General features: G+C 37.0%; 1 non-coding gene across 1 annotated transcript; it reads right to left on the bottom strand.

Annotated features, from left to right (window-relative positions):
* Window positions 1-15907: 15907 nt before the first annotated feature.
* LOC112768805 (small nucleolar RNA R71) lies at window positions 15908-16015 on the bottom strand. The gene has a single exon (XR_003186192.1). It is a non-coding gene; the product is annotated as a small nucleolar RNA R71 (small nucleolar RNA).
* Between the last annotated feature and the right edge of the window lie 460 nt (window positions 16016-16475).

Below are 16475 nucleotides of genomic sequence, written 5' to 3'. Positions count from 1 at the left end.
ACTCAGCTTTTGAGGAGGAAAGAACTTGGCTAAGAAAGCCTTGACCAGCTTATCCCAAGAGTTCAGGCTATCTTTGGGTTGAGAGTCCAACCATATTCTAGCTCTGTCTCTCACAGCAAAAGGGAAAAGCATGAGCCTGTAGACTTCAGGATCTACTCCATTAGTCTTAACAGTATCACAGATCTACAAGAATTCAGTTAAGAACTGAAAAGGATCTTCAGATGGAAGTCCATGAAACTTGCAGTTCTGCTGCATCAGAGAAACTAATTGAGGTTTCAGCTCAAAATTGTTTGCTCCAATGGCAGGAATGGAGATGCTTCTTCCATGTAAATTGGAATTAGGTGCAGTAAAGTCACCAAGCATCCTCCTTGCATTATTATTATTTTCGGCTGCCATCTCCTCTTCCTGTTCGAAAGTTTTTGAAAGGTGCTTGCTGGATTGTTGTAATTTAGCTTCTCTTAGTTTCCTCTTCAGAGTCCTTTCAGGTTCTGGATCTGCTTCAAGAAGAATATTCTTGTCCTTGCTCCTGCTCATATGAAGGAGAAGGGAACAGAAAAATAATAATAGGGATGTTGTGATGAGTAAATATATAGAAGGAGATGAGAGAGAAGGAGAATTTGCGAAAATTATTTTTGAAAAAGAGTTAGTGATTTTCGAAAATAGTTTTTGAAAAAGGTTAGTAATTTTCGAGAATTAAAATCAAAAATTAAAATAATTAGTTAATTAAAAAGAAATTTTGAAAAAGAGGGAACGAAGATATTTTCGAAAATTAGAGAGAGAGAGTTAGTTAGGTAGTTTTGAAAAAGATAAGAAACAAACAAAAAGTTAGTTAGTTAGTTGAAACAAATTTGAAAATCAATTTTGAAAAGATAAGAAGATAAGAAGTTAGAAAGGATATTTTAAAATCAAATTTTGAAAAAGATAAGATAAAGAGATATTTTTGAAAAAGATATGATTGAAATTAGTTTTGAAAAAGATTTGATTTTTAAAATCACAATTAATGACTTGATTCATAAGAAATCACAAGATATGATTCTAGAACCTAAAGTTTGAATCTTTCTTAACAAGCAAGTAACAAACTTGAAATTTTTGAATCAAAACATTAATTGATGATGTTATTTTCAAAAATATGATGTAAAATTAAGAAAAAGATTTTTGAAAAATATTTTTTTGAAATTTTCGAAAATAGATAAGAAAAATGAAAAAGATTTGATTTTTGAAAAAGATTTTGAAAAAGATAAGATTTTTAAATTGAAAATTTGATTTGACTCATAAAAACAACTAGATTTTAAAAATTTTTGAAAAAGTCAAATCTAATCTTCGAAATTTTAAGAGAGAAAAAGGGGAAGATATTTTTTTTTTTTTGAATTTTTATGATGAGAGAGAAAAACATGAAAATGATGCAATGCATGAAAATTTTTAGATCAAAACAATGAATGCATGCAAGAATCCTATGAATGTCAAGATGAACATGAAGAACTTATTTTTGAAAAAGTTTTAATGCAAAGAAAACATGCAAGACACCAAACTTAAAAATTTTTCATGTATAGACACTATGAATGCAAGAATGCATATGAAAAACAAGAAAAGACACAAAACATGAAAACATCAAGATCAAACAAGAAGACTTACCAAGAACAACTTGAAGATCATGAAGAACACTATGAATGCATGAATTTTTCGAAAAATGCAAGATGAATATGCAATTGACACCAAACTTTCAACTTGACTCAAGACTCAAACAAGAAACATGAAATATTTTTGATTTTTATGATTTTTTTATTTTTTTGGATTTTTGTATATTTTTTTCGAAAAAACATAAAGGAAAAAGAAAATAAGGATTTCAAAATTTTTTTAATATGAATTCCAGGAATCTTGTATTCTTAGTCTAAAGCTCCAATCCGAGGGTTAGGCATGGCTTAATAGCCAGCGAAGCTTTAGTATGTAACTCAGACATGCCACGGCTGACATTCTAATTAACTTGCCTCTATGCTGATGGTTAGAAGTCCTTATGTAAAAGAATTAGACATGGCTTTACAGCCAGCCAGGCTTCAACATGCTTCATGAAACTTTAGAATTCATTCTTAAAAATTCTGAAGAAAAATATATTTTTGAAAAGATTTATTTTTTTTTCGAAAATAGATGAGAAATTTTTGAAAGGTTTTTGAAAAATTTTTGAAAATAAAACAAAAAGAAAATTACCTAATCTGAGCAACAAGATGAACCGTCAGTTGTTCAAACTCGAACAATCCCCGGCAACGGCGCCAAAAACTATGTGCACAAAATTATGATCTCAGGCAACGGCGCCAGAAACTCTGTACGCACGTCTTAATAAATCATTTTTCATTCACAACTTCCATACAACTAACCAGCAAGTGCACTGGGTCGTCCAAGTAATAAACCTTACGTGAGTAAGGGTCGATCCCACGGAGATTGTTGGTATGAAGCAAGCTATGGTCACCTTGTAAATCTCAGTCAGGCGGATATCAAATAGTTATGGAGTTTTTGAATATTAATAATAAATAGAAAATAAGGATAGAAATACTTATGTAATTCATTGGTTAGAATTTCAGATAAGCGTATAGAGATGGATTCGTTCCTCTGAACCTCTGCTTTCCTGCTGTCTTCATCCAATCAGTCTTACTCCTTTCCATGGCTGGCTTTATGTAAGGACATCACCGTTGTCAATGGCTACTTTTTATCCTCTCTGGAAAATGGTCCGATGCGCTGTCACTGCATGGCTAATCGTCTGGAGGTACCACCCTTGTCAATGGCTGCATCCCATCCTCTTGTGAAAATGGTCCAAATGCCTAATCATCTGAGGTTCTCGATCATACTGGAATAGGATTCACCCTCCTTTTGCGTCTGTCATTACGCCCAGAACTCGCGAGTTTGAAGTTCGTCACAGTCATTCAATCCCAGAGTCCTACTCGGAATACCACAAACAAGGTTTAGACTTTCCGGACTCTCATGAATGCCGCCATCAATCTAGCTTATACCACGAAGATTCTGATTAAGAGATCCAAGAGATACTCATTCAATCCAAGGTGGAACGGAAGTGGTTGTCAGGCACGTGTTCGTAGGGGAATGATGATGATTGTCACGTTCATCACATTCAGGTTGAAGTGCGAATGAATATCTTAGAAGCGGAATAAGTTGAATTGAATAGAAAAACAGTAGTACTTTGCATTAATCTTTGAGGAACAGCAGAGCTCCACACCTTAATCTATGGAGTACAGAAACTCTACCGTATGAAAATACATAAGTGATAATGGTCCAGGCATGGCCGAATGGCCAGCCCCTATGAAAGTCTAAGATAGCATAAAACTGATCAAAGTCCTATTTATAATAAACTAGTTACTAGGGTTTACAGAAGTAAGTAATTGATGCATAAATCCACTTCCGGGGCCCACTTGGTGTGTGCTTGGGCTGAGCTTGAATGTTACACGTGTAGAGGTCAATCTTGGAGTTGAACGCCAGTTTGTAACGTATTTCTGGCGTTCAACTCTGGCTTGTGACGTGTTTCTGGCGTTTAACTCCAGACAGCAGCATAGAACTGGCGTTCAACGCCCTTTTACGTCATCTAAACTCGGCCAAAGTATAGACTATTATATATTTCTGGAAAGCCCTGGATGTCTACTTTCCAACGCAATTGAAAGCGCGCCAGTTTGAGTTCTGTAGCTCCAGAAAATCCACTTTGAGTGCAGGGAGGTCAGAATCCAACAGCATCAGCAGTCCTTCTTCTACCTCTGAATCTGATTTTTGCTCAAGTCCCTCAATTTCAGCCAGAAAATACCTGAAATCACAGAAAAACACACAAACTCATAGTAAAGTCCAGAAATGTGAATTTAACATAAAAACTAATGAAAACATCCCTAAAAGTAACTAAATTTGACTAAAAACATACTAAAAACAATGCCAAAAAGCGTATAAATTATCCGCTCATCACTCACTTATCCAAATTAAGCCTCCCCTTTTCAATTACCTTTGTTAACCACTTTGAGCCTTTAAATCCCATTTGTCCTATATTTTACCACGTTACTAACCTTAAGCTGAAAAACAGTTGTATATCCGAAATTGAATCTTTGGTTAGCTTAAGATAGAATTGTGTGTGCTAGTTAAGTATGGGAAATTGTGGGAACAAAAGTTGTTAAGGGAATGTGTCATGAGAATTTAATGGGAATTTGGATACCTACTCATGTGAAACTATAAGAATTAAAAATCTATGTGCATTAATAAGCTATATTTATTTTAATGTCAAAAAAAAATTTATATAAATAAATAAGGGGACAAAATTACCCCAATGTTAAATTCAGAATTCAAAGATCAATGCACATATGATAGAATCAAATATAAAGTTGATACATGAGTATGGATAGAAAAAGGGAATTCTGGGTAGCTAGGTATGAACTTTAAGATTACATTAAAAATATATAGGTTGGGTTGAAGCTTGGGTTAATCAAAGATTCAATTTATTAGCTCACTTGACCAAATGTATACCCATACCTGTACCTTAGCCCCATTACAACCTTGAAAAGACCTCATGATGTTTGCATTGGTATATTAACTGTTGTTGATTGGTTAGGAGAAGAACAAAAAGTTAGAAAGCATGATTAGAGAAGGATAGAGTGATTACCCTATACACTAGAGATTAGAGCGTACATACATTATCAGTGAGGGTTCAATGCTTGAATTTTCATGTTCCCTGCTTTCATGAGCTATCTTCTTGCACTTTTATCTGTTTTATTGTATAATGATAGAATTAGTAGAATTTGATTTGTAATTATTTTGAAGAGCTTATTTACTTTTGATCAAGTGGGCAAGAATCATATAGTTGCATTTATTTATATCTATATAGGCTTGCATTGCATTTCATGAGTTTCTACATGTTCATACTTATTTCCTTATCTCCTTCAATTAAGCATAAGGACATGTTAATGTTTAAGTGTGGGGAGGTTGATAAACCACTATTTTATGGTTTATATTGTGTTTAATTGTGTGGTTTTATCATGATCCTTACCCACTTATTCATTAAATTAGCATGAAATTATAATTCCTTCCTGAATTTATAACATGTTTGAAAACTGCTTCCTAGACACTTTAATTATGTATTTTTTATTCTCCTTTATTCCATTCGATGCCGTGATCTGTGTGTTGAGTGTTTCAGACTTTATAGGGCATGAATGAGTTAGAGATTGGAAAGGAAGCTAGAAAAATGGAAGGAACACAAGAATTTGAGGAGATAACCAGCGAGAAGTGACGCGGTCGCATGGCTCACGCGACCGCACGAAGGAGAGAAAATCATAGTGATGCGGCCGCATGGCTCACGCGGCCACACAGATTGGAAAAGCTCAAAGCGATGCGGTAGCGTGGACAACGCGAACGCGTGGCAAGGAAAAGCGCGAATGACGCGTCCGCATGGATGACGCGATCGCGTGACATGTGCGATCTGCATAATCTGCAGAATTCGCTGGGGGCGATTTTTGACCTTATTTCGACCCAGTTTTCGGTCCGGAACAGCAGACTAGAGGCAGAGAATATGCAGAAACAAAAGACAACATTCATTCTACGCAGTTTGGAGTTTTAGATCTAGTTTTACTCCTTTAGATTTTTCTCTCTAGGTTTTGAGAATTTTAATTTTTAATTGGTCTTAGCATTGGAACATTGAGAAGAGTTATTTCCTCATCAAGACTTCGTCATTCTAGTTCGTTCTCTTAACTTGGTTTTATTCTTCCATGTTCTTTGCTTTGTTCAATTTTGTCATTTGAATACATTCATGATTATTTAATACAAAGATTATTTCTTCCATTTTAATTTATTTTCCATTCCAATAATCATGTCTTCTTTTAATTCCCTTTCATGTGTTATGGATTTATTATTTACAATGAGTGAGTAGTTCCCTCACTTGATGGGGAGTTGATTGAAAGGAACTCTTGAGTTGGAAGGATTGAAAGAAAAATTGTAATTGGGTTAACTGTTGGATTGTTATCTAATCACTAACACCAATCCCTTTGAACTAAGTGGGTTGCAACTCGTGAACAGATCTAGCATTCCAACTCGTTTGACTTTCCTTTACCTAGTAAGGGATAACTAAATAGAACAACCATTAATTTATAAATTAATCTTGAAATCATCCCATCAATGATAGAAAATCCAACTAATCAACTCCCAGTCAAGGCCTTTATTCATATTATTTAAATTTTCTCAATTTAATTTTCCATCTACTTAACTCAACTTCTTGGAACATGTGATTAATAAAATAGCATACTTTTCTACAACTCGTTGGGAGACGACCTGGGACTCCAACTCCCAGTAATTTTTAATTTAAACTCTCTGTGACATATTTCTAAATTGATAGGCAGATTTTCGCTGAGTTAAGAACTATACTTGCAACGTAACTATTTTAATAATTTTTAATTCACCAACTTCTGTGCCTCATCACCCACCATCTTGGAGGTTGTCAAGAAGGAAGTGACCAGACTGCTAGAAGCTGATATTATCTATCCCATCTCAGATAGCGAATGGGTCAGCCCAGTACAAGTGGTGCCCAAGAAGTCTGGAGTCATAACAGTGAAGAATGAGCATGGAGAGCTCATAGCAATTAGAGTGCAGAATTCATGGAGAGTTTGCATTGATTACAAGCGCCTCAACCAAGCTACTCGCAAGGATCATTACCCTTTGCCATTTATTGATCAGATGCTTGATCGACTATCAGGTAAATCACAATACTTCTTTTTAGATGGTTATACAGGTTATTTTCAAATTCATATAGCTCCTAAAGATCAAGAGAATACTACTTTTACATGTCCCTTTTGAACGTATGCATACAAGAGGATGCCCTTTGGCTTATGTAATGCACCGGCTACTTTCGAAAGATGCATGATGAGTATTTTCTCCGATCTTATTGAGAGCTGTATGGAAGTTTTCATTGATGATTTTAGCGTATATGGTGATTCATTTAACCTTTGATTGGATAGTTTAGCTAGAGTATTAGACAGGTGTGTTAGTTCAAACCTTGTATTAAATTTTGAAAAATGTCACTTTATGGTAAAACAGGGTATTGTCCTAGGACATGTTGTTTCTAATACTGGTATTTTTGTAGATCCAGCAAAGGTAGATATAATTTCTAGTTTGCCTTACCCCTCCTCCGTGAGGGAAGTCTGTTCGTTCTTTGGCCATGCAGATTTCTACCGGAGATTTATCAAGGACTTCAGTAAGGTAGCATTGCCTTTATCCAGACTGCTGCAGAAGGATATTGAGTTCGAGCTGAGTGAGGATTTCATGGAAGCGTTTGATAAGCTGAAAATCGCCTTGACTCAAGTTCCAATTGTGAGAGGACCAGACTGGAGCTAGCCATTTGAGATTATATGTGACGCCTCCAACCATGCAGTAGGAGCGGCGCTAGCTAAGCGCGAAGGTAAGGATCCTTTCGTAATTGCTTATGCTTCTAAGACATTAGACGCTGCTCAGTCTAATTATACTACCACTGAAAAAGAGCTTCTGGCTATTGTTTTTGCTCTGGATAAATTCTGAGCTTACTTACTTGGTACTAAAGTGGTAGTCTACTCAGACCATGCAGCTCTAAAATATTTATTAGCTAAAAAAGAGTCCAAACAAAGGTTGATACGTTGGATATTGTTGTTGCGAGAATTTGATTTAGAAATCAAAGATAGGAGTGGTTCCCAGAATTTAGTGGCAGACCACTTGAGTCGCCTTGAGCACATTAAGGATGACTCCACTCCTATCAATGATGCTTTTCCATTAGATAACTTGCAGGCAATATCTGAAGTAGTTCCTTGTATGCGCCTATAGCTAATTATCTAGTTAGTCATACCTTCCCTCCCAATTTTACTAAGCATCAAAGGGACAAGCTGAAAAGCGAATCCAAATACTATATATGGGATGACCCATATTTATGGAGGTATGGTGCTGACCAGATAATTAGAAGGTGTGTGTCTCAATCAGAATTCCAATCCATTTTAGAGGCCTGCCACTCCTCTCAGAGTGGTGGACATTTTGGTCTTTAAAGAACAGCTAGAAAAATTTTAGACTGTGGATTCTGGTGGCCCACTCTTTTTAAAGATGCTGCTGCCTTCTGAAAATCTTGTCCCCATGCCAAAGGTTTAGTAATATATCCAAGAGGGATGAGATGCCCCAACAGCTTATGCTCTTCTGTGAAATTTTTTATGTTTGGGGTATTGACTTCATGGGTCCATTCCCAAACTCTAGTGGTTTTTTATATGTACTGTTAGCTGTAGATTATGTTTCTAAATGGGTGGAAGCAATTCCTGTCCGTACTGATGATACTAACACTGTTTTCTCTTTTGTTAGAAACCATATTATCTGTCGCTTTGGATCACCACGAGCAATCGTGAGTGATCAAGGCACTCACTTTTGTAACAGAAGATTAGCTGGTCTATTGAAGAGACATGGCATTTTGCACAAGGTATCAACAGCCTACCATCCTCAGACGAATGGACAAGCCGAGGTGTCTAACAGAGAGATAAAGCGCATACTGGAGAAGACAGTCAAGCCTCATAGGAAGGACTGGAGCACCAGGCTTGTAGACACACTTTGGGCCTATCAGACAGCATACAAGACGCCAATAGGGACGAGTCCCTTCCGCCTAGTATATGGAAAGGCTTGCCACCTTCTAGTGGAGGTGGAACACAAGGCTTTCTGGGCTGTGCAGGAATGCATCATGGGATTTGGTAAGGCTGGTGCTGAAAGAAAGCTTCAACTAGCAGAACTGGAGACCCTTCGCCTCGAAGCATATGAAAACTCCAGGCTATAAAAAGAAAAGGTGAAGGTTGTGCATGACAAGCATATCAAGAGAAGAGAGTTCAGACCTGGGGAGCTAGTCCTTCTTTACAACTCAAGGCTGAGGCTCATGCCAGACAAGCTGAGATCCAAGTGGGAAGGCCCCTATAGTGTAGAGAAGGCAGAGACATATGGAGTCTTTCACTTGAGCCATCCTTCAAGTTCCAAATGCATCAAGGTCAATGGACATCGCTTAAAGCCGTATCATGGTGAGGAGATGAAGAACAATAAGGAGCTCGAGATCTTCCTCTTGGAGGATCCACCAGCAGCGGAAGATTGAGCTTGTGGACCATCCAACTTAAGGACGTAAAAGCAAAGTGCTAGGTGGGAGACAACCCACCTTGGTATGATCGTTCTTTTTCATTCCTAGTTTTATTTTCTTTTGTTTTTCACAGTAGTCCTTCATAATTTCTACATATTCATCTGCATTCTGCATATATATAAAAAAAATGCACACGACGCGCGAGCGTCGCGGACGCGTACGCGTCATATGTGCTTGCGAGAATAAGAAGAAGTGGACAGAGAGTTGGATAGGAGTGGTGCTGGACACGTGCCTTGCGCACAAGCAAGTCCACGCGTACGTGTCCCTCACGCGTACGCGTTGCTTGCAATTTCAGTCCATCACGCATACGCGTCCCTGACACGCACGCATGCTAATGAAAAATCAGCGTAAATGGTGTATGGCCAGAGAGTTATGATGGTGTGGGGCTGGAACTGTGCTGGGAGCACAAGCCCCATCACGCGTACGCGTCCCTGATGCGTGCGCATCGTTTTCCCAAACTGGCCATCCACGCGTGCGTGTCCCTGATGCGCACGCGTCGTATGTGATACTGGCCTCATGCGCACAACAAACAGAGAGTTGTGCGTGCGCGTTGATGCCTTCGCGCCATTCGCACAACCAATATCACGCGTACGCGTCACCTGAACTTAGCGCAATCCACGCGTACGCGTCGCATGTGACGCACAATTAAACCACCTCAGCGCCTGATTTCAAATCACTCCTTCATATCTATTACTTTCTCCTTTCCTTCTTCATCCTCTTCATCAGGTTTCTTTTCTTCTTCCCCTTTTTACCCTTTCATTATTACATTAATTTATGCTTCTTTCTTCTTTATTTTTCTTTTAATTTCATTATCCATGGTTTCTTTTTCTTTTCTTTTTCTTTTCTTTTTCTTGAGTTCTTATGTTGGTATTGGAATTTTATTTGGGTATTACCTTACTATACTAAAGCTTGTGGATATTATGAGGAGTGATTTGATAATTGATAGTTTAATTTGGCTCTCATATACATTTGGATAATATTATTTTCATTCCTACTTTAACTTGCTCACCAAGTGTTTGTGAAAAGGCCTATGGCATCTTGAATGCCTCTTTTTCACAATATTTGTACTCCACATGTATTTGGGATTATTATTCACAATTGTCATCATTACACATGCTCTTTAATTTGGCACATTTACTACTTGATGCTTGAGCTATGCTTCTCATGCCTGTTTCTGCATGCCATAAACACTCCTGCATCTAATTATTATGAATTACCCTCTTGATCTTCATTGATGTCTTACCTATATGTTGTAGCTTCCATGTATTAAAGCTAACATCTTTCCTTTGGCATTAATTATCTCTTGGAATTTTCTCTCTGCCGGTTCTTTAGTTATCTACACTTCACATTCTTCCTTTTTCTTTCTTCCTTAGGCATGGGTACCAAGAAAGGAAAGGAGAAGGCCATTGAAGTACGAATGCTTGACGGTTTAGAATTCAGAATAAATTCCCGTTGCAAGTATAGATTCTAAACCAAGCAATCATCCTTTCTTACAAATATTTTGGTTGTCACAAGTAACAAACCCAATAAAATTTATAAACTGAAGTATTCAAACCTCGGGTCGTCTTCTAAAGGAATTGCAGGGAGATGTTCTTATTATTAGTTATGGAAAACAGTGTTTTTGGGTTTTGAAAGGTTTGAACAAGGAAAATAAATTGCAGGAATTAATAAATTAATATCTAATAAAATTCTTGGCAAGGTATGAAAATTCTGAAGTCCTATCCTAGTTATTCTTACGAAAGCAAGGGAAAGTCAAGTGGACTAATTAGTTAGATTCCCAAGTCCTAGCCAACTCCTAAGGAAAGACTAGAGTTAGTAGAATTCAATTAAATTAGCAGACATAACAATCAATCATGATAAGTTTGATAACTCAAGAGCCTCCAGTTAATCAATTAAAGCCAAGAATATAAAAAGCTAAATAGGAATCATAAACTGAAATACCTCAAATTATATTAAATAGAATATTCAAATCTAACATGGAAAAATTCATAAATTAAATTAGAAAAATAAATAAAAAGAACATTGAACCTGGAACTCAGAAGAAATTGTAAGTTGAAATAATAAAGTTGAAATCCTGATTCCCTTAAGAGGAATCCTAATCCTAAAACCTAAGAGAGAGGAGAGAGCCTCTCTCTCTAAAAACTACATCTAATCCTAAAATTGTGTGTTATAAAAGCATGATTATGAATGAATAGATTTCCCCACTTTATAGCCTCTAATCTGTGTTTTTTGGGCCAAAAACTGGGTCAAAAACAGCCCAGAAATCGCTGGAGAAGAAATCTGTCACGCCGATTTTCGTCACAGTGATGCGTCCGCGTGGAGTGCGCGTTTGTGTTGCCTAGCGTCAGGGCAACTATGGCATATTATATATCAAATTGAAGCCCCGGATGTTAGCTTTTCAACGCAACTAGAACCGTATCGTTTGGACCTTTGTAGCTCAAGTTATGATCGTTTTAGTGCGAGAGGGTCAGGCTAACAGCTTTGCAGTTCCTTCAACTTCTTGTATTCCTTCCACTTTTGCATGGTTCCTTTCCATCCTCCAAGCCATTCCTGCCCTGTAATCTCTGAAAATACTTAACACACATATCAATGCATTGAATGGTAATAGGAGAGGATTAATAATTAGCAATTTAAAGGCCAAAGAAACATGTTTTCAATCATAGCACAAAATCAGGAAGGAAAACGTAAAACATGCGATTAGTATGAATAAGTGGGTAAAGAGTTGATAAAAACCACTCAATTGAGCACAAGATAAATCATAAAATAGTGATTTATCAGCCACTGACAAGACACCAGCAAGGAGAGGAACCAAGAGAACACTGGCAAAAGCACTTCCATCTACCAGTGTAAAGCCACCTACAAAGCGGGTGAAGAGGATCATCAAGGTTGATGAATCAGAGAAAGCTTTTCCTGCCCGAGACTCCACACAGTTTGCTAATTATTGCGAATAGATGTTCTCCATCCTAGCTGAGAGGAACTATAACAATGAGCATCTGCTCATTGTCTGATGAGCGGATAATTTATACGCTTTTTGGCATTGTTTTTAGTATGTTTTTAGTATATTTTAATTAGTTTTTATTATATTTTTATTAGTTTTTATTTAAAAATCACAATTCTGGACTTTACTATGAGTTTGTATATTTTTCTGTGATTTCAGGTATTTTCTGGCTGAAATTGAGGGACTTGAGCAAAAATCTGATTCAGAGGCTGAAAAAGGACTGCAGATGCTGTTGGATTCTGACCTCCCTTCAGTAAAAGTGGATTTTCTTAAGCTACAGAAACCCAATTGACGCGCTCTCAATTGCGTTGGAAAGTAGACATCCTGGGCTTTCAATAAATATATAATAGTCCATACTTTTCCCGAGATTTGATGGCCCAAATAGGTGTTCCAAGTCAGCTCAAGAATTCTGGTGTTTAACTCCAAAACTGGCACAAAAGCTGGAGTTAAACGCCCAAACTGGCACAAAAGCTGGCGTTTAACTCCAAGAAAAGTCTCTACACACGAAAATGCTTCAATGCTCAGCCCATGCACACACCAAGTGGGCCCGGAAGGATTTATGCATTAATTACTGATTTCTGTAACCCTAGGCTACTAGTTCTCTATAAATAGGACCTTTTGCTATTGTATTTCACACACTTAAAAATACTTTTGATACACTTGATCACGTTTTGGGAGGCTGGCCTCACGGCCATGCCTGGACCTTGTTCTTATGTATTCTCAACGGTGGAGTTTCTACACACCATAGATTAAGGTGTGGAGCTCTGCTGTTCCTCATGAATTAATGCAATTACTACTGTTTTTCTATTCAATTCACGCCTACTTCTTCTCTAAGATATCACTTGTTCTTCAACTTTATGTATGTGATGATCCGTAACACTCATCATCATTCTCACCTATGAATGTGTGCCTGACAACCACCTCCGTTGTACCTTCGATTGAGTGTGTATCTCTTGGGTTTCTAATCTAAGATTGGAACCTTCGTGGTATAGGCTAGAATTAGTGACAGCCATTCCTGAGATCTGGAAAGTCTAAACCTTGTTTGTGGTATTCCGAGTAGGATCTGGGAAGGGATGACTGTGACGAGCTTCAAACTCGCGATTGTGGGGCGTGTGACAGACGCAAAAAGATCAATGGATCCTATTCCGACATGATCGAGAACCGACAGCTGATTAGCCGATGTTGTGACAGAGCATCAGGACCATTTTCACTGAGAGGACGGGATGTAGCCATTGACAACGGTGATGCCTAACATAAAGCTTGCCATGGAAAGGAGTATGAATGATTGGAAGAAGGCAATAGGAAAGCAGAGGTTCAAGGGTAACAAAGCATCTTCATACCCTTATCTAAAATCCACCAATGATTTACATAAGTATCTCTATCTTTATTTTATATTTTATTTATCTTTTAATTATCAATCCTCTATCACCATTTGAATCTGCCTGACTGAGATTTACAAAATGACCATAGCTTGCTTCAAGCCGACAATCTCCGTGGGATCGACCCTTACTCACGTAAGGTTTATTACTTGGACGACCCAGTGCACTTGCTGGTTAGTTGTGCGGAATTGTGACAAAGTGTGATTCACGTTTAAGAGCTCCAAGTCCTTTGTTGCCATTGTTGATGATCACAATTTCGCCCACCAAGTTTTTGGCATCGTTGCCAGGGATTGTTCTAGTTTGGACAACTGACGGTTCATCTTGTTGCTTAGATTAGGTAATTTTTTCAGAATTTTTAAGAATGAATTCTAGAGTTTCAAGGTGATGTTCTTAGCATCACAAAAGCTGATTGATTCTCATCAATTTAACTGCTGAATGTAATGTCCTGCTGAAGCTTGGCCAAACATGTCTAAACTTTTTAGACTGAAGCTTTAGACTAACATTGCATGATTCCTGGAATTCTTATTAAAAGTTTTGATTCTCTTTATTTTCTTTTCTATATAATTTTCAAAAATCACAAAAAAATTTATAAAACCATAAAAAAACCAAAAATATTTTTTGTTTCTTGTTTGAGTCTAGTATTAATTTTTAAGTTTGGTGTCAATTGCATGACTTTCTAATTCTTGCATTTTTCGAATACATGCATATTGTTCTTCATTGATCTTCAAGTTGTTCTTCATGATTTCATTGCTCTGATCTTTAAATTCTCTTGTTTAGTGTGTTTTGTTGTTTTTCATATGAATTTTTACATTGTTATAGTCCTTAGTATACAAACATTTAAGTTTGGTGTCTTGCATGCATTGTTTACTTGATCTTAGTTGCATTTTTATTATTTCTCATCATCAAAAATTCAAAAAATATTTTTAAACTATGTCTTCTCAAGTCAATAATACAGAGAATTGAAGATTCAGAACATTCAGCAGAGGAATCAAACAGAAAAAGCTGGGCATTCAAAACGCCCAGTGAAGAAGGAAAACTGGCGTTTAAACGCCAGCCAGGGTACCTGGCTGGGCGTTTAACGCCCAAAAAGGTAGAGATTTGGGAATTAAATGCCAGAATGGGCACCATTCTGGGCGTTTAACGCCAGGATGACACTAGAGGGAAGATTTTGTTTTTAATTCACATTTTTTTCAAGTTTTCATAATTTTTCAAAATCAAATCTTTTTCAAATCATATCTTTTCAATCATATCTCTTTCAAAATCAATTTCTTTCCATTTTATATTTATTTTTACTATTTTCAAAAATACTTGCTATAATTAAAGATTTACTTCAAAATTTTCAAGTTGTTACTTGCCTATTAAGAAAGGATCAAACTTTAAATTTTAGAATCATATCTTTTAATTTCTTGTTAGTCAAGTAATCAACTTTAATTTTAAAAAATTTCTTTTTCTAAATTGATTTTCAATCATATCTTTTCAATTATATCTTTTCAATCACATCTGTTTGAAAATTAATTTTCAATCATATCTTTTTAAATTCTGATTTCAAAATCTTTTTCAAAAATCACTTGATTTCTTTCTCAATCTTAGTTTTCAAAAACCAATTACCAAATTTTCAAAATCTCTTACTTTAATTTCGAAAATTTCTTCCCCTCTTCTCACATCCTTCTATTTAAGGGACTAAGACTCCTCATCAAGGTGCAATTCGAACTCTGTCCCTCTTGATAAGTTCGAATTCCCTCTTCTCCACTTCCTCCTTCTATTCTTCTTTTCCTCTGACACCTCAAAGAATCTCTATACTGTGACATAGAGGATTCCATACTTTCTTGTTCTCTTCTCTTTCATATGAGCAGGAACAAAGATAAAGGCATACTTGTTCAAGCTGATCCTGAACCTGAAAGGACCTTGAAGAGAAAGCTAAGAGAAGCTAAAGAATAATTCTCTTTAGAGGGCCAAACAGAACTCTTCAAAGAAGAAGAAACCATGGCAGCCGAAAACAACAACAATGCCAACAATGCAAGGAAGGTGCTTGGTGACTTTACTTCACCTACTCCTGATTTCTATGGGAGAAGCATCTCAATCCCTGCCATTGGAGCAAACAACTTTGAGCTTAAGCCTCAATTAGTTTCTCTAATGCAACAGAATTGCAAGTTTCATGGACTTCCATTGGAAGATCCTCATCAGTTCTTAGCTGAGTTCTTGCAAATCTCTGACACTGACAAGACCAATGGGGTTGACCCTGAAGTCTACAGACTTATGCTTTTTCCTTTTGCTGTAAGAGACAGAGCTAGGACATGGTTGGATTCACAACCTAAAGAAAGCCTGAACTCTTGGGAAAAGCTAGTCAATACATTCTTGGCAAAGTTTTTTCCACCTCAAAAATTGAGTAAGCTTAGAGTGGAAGTCCAAACCTTTAGACAGAAGGATGGTGAGTCCCTCTATGAAGCTTGGGAAAGATACAAGCAATTGATCAGAAGGTGCCCTTCTGACATGCTTTCGGAATGGAGCATCATAGAAATCTTCTATGATGGTCTGTCTGAACTATCCAAGATGTCATTGGATAGCTCTGCTGGAGGATCTCTTCATCTGAAGAAGATGCCTGCAGAAGCTCAAGAACTCATTGAAATGGTTGCAAATAACTAATTCATGTACACTTCTGAAAGGAATTCTGTGAATAATGGGATAGCTCAGAAGAAAGGAGTTCTTGAGATTGATACTCTAAATGCCATATTGGCTCAGAATAAATAATTGACCCAACAAGTCAATATGATTTCTCAGAGTCTGTCTGGAATGCAAGCAGCAACAGGCAGTACTAAGGAAGCTTCCTCTGAAGAAGAAGCTTATGGTCATGAGAACCCAGCAATGGAAGAGGTGAATTACATGGGAGAACCCTATGGAAACACCTATAATCCTTCATGGAGAAATCATCCAAATCTCTCATGGAAGGATCAACAGA

The sequence above is a fragment of the Arachis hypogaea genome, chromosome 17, assembly GCF_003086295.3.
Source record: "Arachis hypogaea cultivar Tifrunner chromosome 17, arahy.Tifrunner.gnm2.J5K5, whole genome shotgun sequence".
Taxonomy (NCBI): Eukaryota; Viridiplantae; Streptophyta; class Magnoliopsida; order Fabales; family Fabaceae; genus Arachis; species Arachis hypogaea.
This window is presented reverse-complemented; position numbering and strand designations above follow the sequence as displayed.